This window comes from Rhamphochromis sp. 'chilingali' (genome assembly GCF_963969265.1).
Source record: "Rhamphochromis sp. 'chilingali' genome assembly, chromosome: 16".
NCBI lineage: Eukaryota > Metazoa > Chordata > Actinopteri > Cichliformes > Cichlidae > Rhamphochromis > Rhamphochromis sp. 'chilingali'.
Window position 1 is genome coordinate 1,213,729 of NC_137943.1, and position 9,250 is coordinate 1,222,978.

The following is a 9,250-nucleotide window of genomic DNA, read 5'->3' on the forward strand; positions in this document are numbered from 1 at the left end:
TGTCTTTTATTCAACAAAATAACAAAATTGTCACCAGAGCACAAAGTATGAAGGAATGAATACAGTACAAAGTACAATAGTCCCTTACATGGTATTACCCCAGTGACAGCAATTACAATGGACCAGACAGTCAGTTAGTGTTTCTCTGTTCTCACTGACAATTTAACACATTTAGAACTATGAACCACATTTAACAATGTGGCTGTGAAGCAGTCTCAGGCTACGTTCACACTGCAGGCGAAAGCGCATCAAATCCGACTTTTTTGACCCTATGCGACCCATCTATCCGATCATGGCACAAATCCAATATTTTCAAATCTGACCTGGGTCACTTTCGTATGTGGTACTGAATCTGATACATATCCGATGTTGTAGAAAGCGACTGCTGTTTGATGGTCACGTCGCATTAAATCCGTCTTTTACGTCACTGACACAAGACAGACGCCAATTATCAGAAGACAAACGAGAAAGCATGGCGGCCATTGTTAAAGCAAAGGCTCTTTTTTTCTCAGTGTCTTTTCTTTAATTAATTTGTCAAAATTCTGTCGGTTACGACTGTGCAGAAATTGATCGACTGCTTCAACAACACCTACTAGCTCTGTAGCCGCCAGTTTTACTTCTGTAAACAGAGCGTGTTGTGTGTGACGTCTTCTTTTGCGCACGTGTGACGCTTTGAGGGCCGTGAACCGTTCACACTGGAGCGCGTTTGCTGTCACATTTTATTCGTAGTGTGAAAAACAGACAAAAATTTTTTGGATTTGATCAAAAAATCTGAATTGAGCATTAAGACCTGCAGTGTGAACGTGGCCTAATTCATATGATTTAAAGAACTTTGCATCAGCATAAAACAATCTTTCCATCATCAGCTTGAAGACATAAAATAAAGTGCTGTGTGAATGGATCAATGCTTTGCAGCAGGAAGCACTTAGAAAGCAACTAACGTGCACTAAAGGGTGAATTGACCTTTTTCAGAACAATTATCCCTTCTTGACTTTGACCATTACAGATGATGTCAAACATGTTGCCCTCATCTCCTGGAACAATGGCATACTCCACCCGTGCGTTGCTGCCTACATCCAAATCCTGGGCTTGAATTCGTCCCACAGCTGCACCCAATGATGCTGACTCTGGTACATGAAGATTAAAAATACCTTAAAGAGTAAGAAAGATCAGTAAAAAGGGACAACCAATTAAACACATAAAGAGAGTAAAAACAAACCAACAAACGAAAAACAGCACTTTTCGTTATGTATTTAAAAAGTTAAAAAAAATTCCTTTCTAGGAAAATGCTTCCTAGAAAGTAGGTAGTGGTTATTATCCAATTCAAGCTACACTTATACTTTTCCAGCCAAAGGTTAATTATCATTTCTTTAGAATGATCATTATTTTAACTTCTAATTAGAGTTGATTGGGATAAAGTGATCGATAGAGGAAATTCTACTTCAGTGGTTAAACAAAGTGGAGGAAAGGCATTACACTCAGTGACTATCCAGCAGGTAAATAAAAGAAAATAAGATTTAATGTATAGACTATGGAGCAGTTATCCTGCACAGGTCAAATTATTATGGTGAAGTATTCACAGGGTGATCTACTAGCAGTGTGGTGTAATTTAGACGCAAAGACCCAGCAAGTTCACGTCAGTAATGTACAGTGTTCTGCCAGGAGGAGCCCAAACTAACATCTCAAAACAATGAGCAGACCAGGTAAGGTCGCTGAGGGAGCAAGTAATAACCTATTAACAAAAAAAGGTTTAATTCAATTTGATTCAATTTTTTTATACAGCACCAAACCACAACGACAGTCATCTCAAGGCACTTCATATTGTAAGATCGACCCTACAATAATATAACACAGAAAACCTCAACAATCATATGACGCTATGAGCAAGCGCTTTGGCAACAGTGGGAAGGAAAAACTCGCTTTTAACAGGAAAAATCCTCCAGCAGAACCACGCTCTGCCGTCTGCTGCATTTAGTCGGGGATGAGAGGAGGAATTCAGGACAAGACCCAAGGACCATGACAACATTTGTGTGTGCATGCATTTTTTATTTGTTTGTTTGTTGAGGTCTTTTTGCCCAGCTGTCATATTGTAATATTCAGACTTTATTATGTAGCACATTAACACGGTTTCATTAATATTTGTATTTTGGTTTTTCATGCATGAATATGGAGAAACGGTTTGCTGAAAAGACAAGTTAGTTCAATAAAATTACTCTGTTTCAAAACGGTATTTCTGAAGAACAGAAATGAGTGGGGCTTGGGTATAAACACTCAGCGTAAGGATCAAGTGAAGAATTTTAGGATAGAGCTAACGTTTTGACATCACAGGCATAACTTAATTTTACCTAGAAGCAGCTATCTTAATGACATCAGGCATAAAACATACGCTGCTTTTTTGTCATTGAATTTAGACATTAATTTAACTGTGTATCGCCAGCTTTGTAAACGACATTCTCAGTTACATTGCCTGCCTAAAATATAACAATAAGGACATGGGATAAAGTAAGATGTGTATTTTGTTGTCCTTCTTTTGCACATTATAGTTTCAATTAGGCAGGCATCTGACATTAAATTGTTTGAAGGCTTGTGTAATATCATTCGTAGAACCCTCCTCTTTTTTCCCCTAAGTCCTTAATGATTCCCCTACCCAACCTTGAAGATTTGTCAGGTAAAGGTCAGGTTAGGAAAAGGAGGTACTTCTAAATGCACTCTGTGTGTTAAAACAAAAATGCCAAGGAGGAAAGACATAAGCCATATTATGCCACTCCAGCTTATTAATCTGTTAGGTGTGGCTGTGTGCAGGCAGGAATAGGACCCAAGGTGCAGACTCCGGAGACAGAAGTGAACTCAAAAAAGGCTTTAATTTAATACTCAAAATATAACATAACTGAAAAAACTCAAAACAAACTTAAACTAGAGAAATGACAGAACACACAGCTAGGAAAACAGTAGATCGCGACACGGACACAGAGAAACACAGGGCTTAAATACACAGAGGGAGCAATCAGGGAATGGGTAACAGGAGGGAAACACAGCTGGGGCAAATCAGAACTGACGAGACCAAAGAAGCGTAAACTGAACACACTGAGAAAAGACGGAGACCTTCAAAGTAAAACAGGAAACACATAACGCAGACTGAACAAAGACACAGACTCACATGCAGGCACTACAAAGGGAACAGAGACGTGGGAACAGGGCAGACACAAACACTGACTGAACACGGGGATAAAGGAACTTAAGATACACATAGACGCGAACTAGACAAGGGAATGCAGGTGATAGGGGAGACAGAGCAACTAAAGAAGACAGAGACATAAGCCATAAGACAGAACTCAAAGAAACCAAAAACTAGACAGTATAAATAATATCGTAAACTCAAAAACCCTGGGTCAACGACCCAGGCATCCTAACAGTAACCCCCCCTTAAGGGCTGGCTTCCAGACAGCCCAAACCAAAACATCAAAACCAAAAAAAACAAAAACAACCCAACCAGGGTGGGCAGCGGGGGAAACAGGATGGAGGGCCCGAAACCAAACAAGGAGCCAGAAACAACAAAACAAAAAAAAAAAAAATGCAAACACTGGAGCCCGGAAAGCAACAGAACAAAAACACAGGAACAAAGTCCAAAACAACAGCACCAAGGCCCAGGCAAAGTCCAAAAGCAAACAAACAAAAGAGCTCACGAAAAGCGCAGAGGCCCAGGCAATAGTCTCAAAAAAGTTCAGGGGGCCGGCCCGGAGGCTGATGGTCCAAGAGCCCAGAAAACAGTTCAGGAGGCCGGCCGGGCGGGAGGCACCGATGGCGGCGGAGCAGGTCAGGAGGCCGGCCGGGCGGGAGGCACCGACGGCGGCGTAATTCAGGGGGCTGTCCATGACGGCAATGACGTCCAGTCATTGGCCGGACAGGACGTGCAGGACGAGCAGGCCGGACAGGACGTGCAGGAACAGACAGCATGGAGACCTCAGGAGCAGACGAAGCTGAACACTCGGAAACTGGACCAGGCGGAGCTGCAGAGGCCGAAGCCGGACCAGGCGTAGCAGAGGCAGAGGCTAATGGCAGCTGGACGGGCTCCTCAGGCCCTCCAGCTGACGTGGCAGAAGGCTGAACAGGCTCCTCGGACCCTCCAGCGGAGACAGGTGGCTGAAGCGATCCCTCGGACCCTCCAGCGGAGACAGGTGGCTGAAGCGATCCCTCGGACCCTCCAGCGGAGACAGGTGGCTGAAGCGGTTCCTCGGACCCTCCAGCGGAGACAGGTGGCTGAAGCGGTTCCTCGGACCCTCCAGCGGAGACAGGTGGCTGAAGCGGTTCCTCGGACCCTCCAGCGGAGACAGGTGGCTGAACGGATGACCGAGGAGAGGAGCGACGGTGGCGTCGCTTCCTTTTAGACGAGGGAACAGGAACCAGTGGAGAAACGGAGACCTCCTCCTCATCCTCCGACCACACAGCCGCCAGGAAAAAGGCAGGCGAACGGACAGGCGAACAAGGTCCCAGCTGGCGTGAGGAAGGGGAGGAAGCCTGCAGTGGCGATGAAGCAGAGTGTGTGTTGTCCTGCGGCAGCGGTGGGGAAGATGTAGTGAGGGAGAGAGCAAGCTCACTAGCCCTGACTTGCTCTCTCCAGGCAGTAATGGTGTTCCCCAACTCAGTGTCTCTAGCAAACTGGCTAAGCCGGGGATTATGCCGAATGATGGCCTCCACCGCGCTCAGCCCCACTGCCATGGTCCTTAAATCCGGGGACTGGGCGATGCGGTCGAGCAGGCGCACCAGCCGCTCCATCTCGCCGTTGAACTCAAAGAAAAAGGAGTCTGCAGGGTCCATGTTCTGGTCGCGATCTTCTGTTAGGTGTGGCTGTGTGCAGGCAGGAATAGGACCCAAGGTGCAGACGTGAACTCAAAAAAGGCTTTAATTTAATACTCAAAATATAACATAACTGAAAAAACTCAAAACAAACTTAAACTAGAGAAATGACAGAACACACAGCTAGGAAAACGGTAGATCGCGACACGGACACAGAGAAACACAGGGCTTAAATACACAGAGGGAGCAATCAGGGAATGGGTAACAGGAGGGAAACACAGCTGGGGCAAATCAGAACTGACGAGACCAAAGAAGCGTAAACTGAACACACTGAGATAAGACAGAGACCTTCAAAGTAAAACAGGAAACACATAACGCAGACTGAACAAAGACACAGACTCACATGCAGGCACTACAAAGGGAACAGAGACGTGGGAACAGGGCAGACACAAACACTGACTGTTATGATATTTTGATACCACGGTAAGCATTTACAGGATATTGTTTTATACAGGAAAACTGTTACTCAATAAGGCCTATATACTAGTTGTTTTTCTCTTTCTCTGTGACCCAAGAATTAATGTGTAAGACTCACAAGCTGGTACCCCAAGGTCGAAAACACCACAGAGATGAGACCACTTCCTTACTCCCATCCTCCCTTCTTTATCTCTTAGAAAAAGGCTCGTTAAAGGCTAGGTGGTTCGTTTCAGAATTCACTAATGAAAGAACTCTGTATTTTATGTCTAGGAGTGTATTTTGCTGGGATGATCATAAATTATAGCTGAACTGATAAACTACACAAGGGATACTTTGCTCAGAAGGCAGGAAGACGTTTCCTTATTTAGTCTGTACCGGTTTGAACTGGGAAAGCCGACACACGAACCTTTTTTTTTCTCTATATAAACTGCTGTGTATCAAATAAACCTTTGAGTTGATTCTGGGAAAGCAATCTGAACAGTTTCTGTATCACTTTGTTCTCCTAACTGCTCCCGATATCGTAACTAACCCAGCTGAACGGCATACCTGAGTGTTACTTTAAATAATTAGGAATCTTATAAGGAAAGGACAAAACTCTGCTTATCGCTCACGCCACGGAGGAAACCCGGGACGGCAATTTCCTTCAATTTTGGTGTCAGAAGTGGGATGGCTGACAGAAGGTAAATACACGTCTTTCATATTTATATAAAGACCGTATTATGCCTCTCTCAGTGATCGATCCATAAAGAAACGGGATATGCTGACGAAGTTTCACTTAGTGATCCAGAGAGATACACTGACGACTTCCTCAGTCCCCGAATAAAGTAAATTAACCCTTGTGTGGTGTTGGTGGACACAGGAAGTTGCCTGTTGTCTTGAATATTTTAATTTTGTTTAAAAAAAATAATAATAATAATAATTAATTGTTTAATTAAACGTACGTTAAAAAGTGAGAAGTTGCTCACTCAGAAAAAGTGACACAGGAAGTTGCCTGTTGTCTTAAATACTTCTCGTTAAGTGAGAAGTTGCTCACCAAAGAGTGACACAGGAAGTTGCCTGTTATCTTGAAACGTACGTTAAAAAGTGAGAAGTTGCTCACTCACAGAAAGCTAGTAAATAATTAAATTTAATTTTGTTAAAAAAAAAAAAAAAAAAAAAACGAAAGAAAACTGAAAACGGGTCTCACAGACCCGATTACCATACAAGGGTTAAAAGCAGTAAATTAAAAGCAGAAAGACACAGGAAGTTGCCTGTTGTTTTACGAGAAGTTGCTCGTTAAGCGAGAAGTTGCTCGCTAAGTGAGAGTTGCTCACACAAACAAAAAATTGCTAGCAATAAATTTAAAGTAACCTCAGCTGTGCCGCAGCGAAAATACTAACATAAATCCTTCAAGCGTGTAAACCCCTCTGGAAATCACTGAACATGGGTCAGAATAATTCAAAGACCACAGACAAGTCCGATAAAAAATCAAAGTTACCTGTAAAACCAAAAAAAATTAAATTTAAAGTCTCAAACAACAGCTCAGTACGACTCCCATTTCCGGTTACGTGTAACCCACGTCCACGAATCGGCGAAGACTTCCATGATTACGTATCCAGAACATGCGGAAGTGCTTATGTGACTGACTTTGTTTACAACTTACGGACTATAAGTTCAATGCATTCTAATCTCTTTTCGGAGCCTTATCCCGAACGATTATCGCCAGAAAACAGGTCCGTAGAAATGTTGAATATCATTTGTGATAAGAAAAGTAGTCTGCTTAAAAAGTCCTGTAGAAAATATATGATAGAATGCCGCGACGTGATGCATCAAATGTTACCGCTATGGAAAAAGGGACCGGAACCAGGTGTAGATACTTTTACATCAAATAAAACTACTGCAGGCTCCAGCATAGAAAATAAATCTACCGCGGGAAAAGCTAGTCTTGCATGCTCAGCCATTCAGCCCACAGCCCCGCCGCCTTACGAAGACGAGACCGAATTAATAGTTGCTGCAGCAGCTGCACGCAAACAATGTCAGCATTCTGATCCAACCAGCTCAAAAGAAAGCGACGAAAAATCTGAATCACATGCAACGGATCTTAGACACCTAATTGAACAAGATCAGGAAAAACAATATATACGCCGCGAGGAAGAATTAGCAGAACATAGAAAGAGAGAAAAACTTTTGAAAGAAGAATGTGAGGAACTTATGAAAAACAATTTAGACGTCTATGAAGAAAAACTTTTGCATCAGGCAGTGTCCACAATAGACACCCACATGAAACGCCACGATATCGTAGCTAGAGGTTTAGAGGTAGCTAAAGAAATACCTGTTACCCGAACTTTAATAAAGACTTATCTAAAAGGAAAAAAGGAAAAACAAAGCCGGAATGACAAAGGTCCTCACGCCAACACTCGCGGTAGTAAACAAACAAACCCAAAATCTAGTGACGTCAATGACGCTTACCCCTTTATGATAATAGGAGATCAGTGTTGTATTCAGCCCCCTAAAATCTCAGAATTAGTGACAACTATTAAAGAGCTTCCCAATCCTCTTAAAAATCCTACAGCCTTTGTCTCTGCACTACAGAGAAGTACCAGATATCACCATTTGGGTGGTCCGGATTACAGGTACATATTGTGTCAATGCATTCCTGGAGTAACCGAGTCACAACTCATAAGAGAGATAGGTGAATTAGACCCAAAGCATGATAAAGCATCCACAACTGTAGAGTTTTTGTGGGTAAATAATGACAAAGTCGCCGATTTCTTTAAGAATCTAAAGAAATTCCTGCTCACAATGTCCAGAGACAAAATTGACTTAAATGCAGTAACTATGTGTAAACAGAAGCCTGATGAATCTATCCTAGTATTCATAAAACGCTTTATGCACTGTTGGACTGATGAGGCATGCATGCCAGAGGATGGTAATGATCAGATTTTCATCACCACCTTTTTGAACAATATCCACCCTGAGTGCTCTCAGTTGCTAAAAGTGACAGCTACTGATAATCTCTACGAATTGAGTAAAGATGCTTTCTTAAAGCTTGTACAACTGAAGGCCAGTGCAGACCTTTTTCCTACTATCACAAAAGCTAACAGTGTTAAGATGATGTTGAATTTTGATGTTCAAGGCTCAGAGGAAAGTGAGAAATTAATGTATGCAGGACTACCCGCTCCAGCACAGCAAGGAAGTTTCAGAGGACGGAATGGTAAGAATAGAGATGTTTGTTTTTACTGTGGAAGGGTAGGACACTGGTCCAGAGAATGTCGCTTTGCAGCCACCAACAGGGCACACACGCCTCAACCACAGAACGCAGTACAAGTTCCCGCCACTAGGCGTCAGCAGAGCTCTTCCAGTCAAGGTAACTGGCAACCACAAGAAACATGCAATAATGGCCCCACATCTAGGCCGCAGCCTTACAACCCACATTATAACCCACAAGGCAGACAAGCTAGAGGTGCAAATTTAGCTCAGTTTTCCAGTAACCGCAGACACCCAGAGCATGAATCAGAATGGGAAAGGGTGCGTTACAATTCTCACCATGATCTTTTCCCATCACCTGATAATCCCCGGCTGGGTCGCTACTAGGGAGGCCCAGGTGAGGATGAGGGACAGCAGTGTGAAGCACTACACACGATGCTGCATCTGCAGCTGTCCCCTAACACAGAACATTTGCCCATGCTACAAGTAGAAATAGATGGTAAGAAATACCCATTTTTAGTGGATAGTGGAGCCACTAAAAGTTCACTGTCTGGGAAATTCTATAATGGGCCTGTGTCCTCTGTGTGCATCAACACTATGGGAATTAATGGAACTGTAGTGCAATGCCCTAAAACTCATTCTCTAAAGACACGTTGGGGCTCTAAACCAGATGAAATCACATATCATCCATTTGTAATTATTCCAAACTCGCCTGTGAATTTATTAGGCAGAGATCTAATGGCAAAAATGAATTTGTGTATTTCATTTAACACAAAAGGTGAAATGTTTGCTG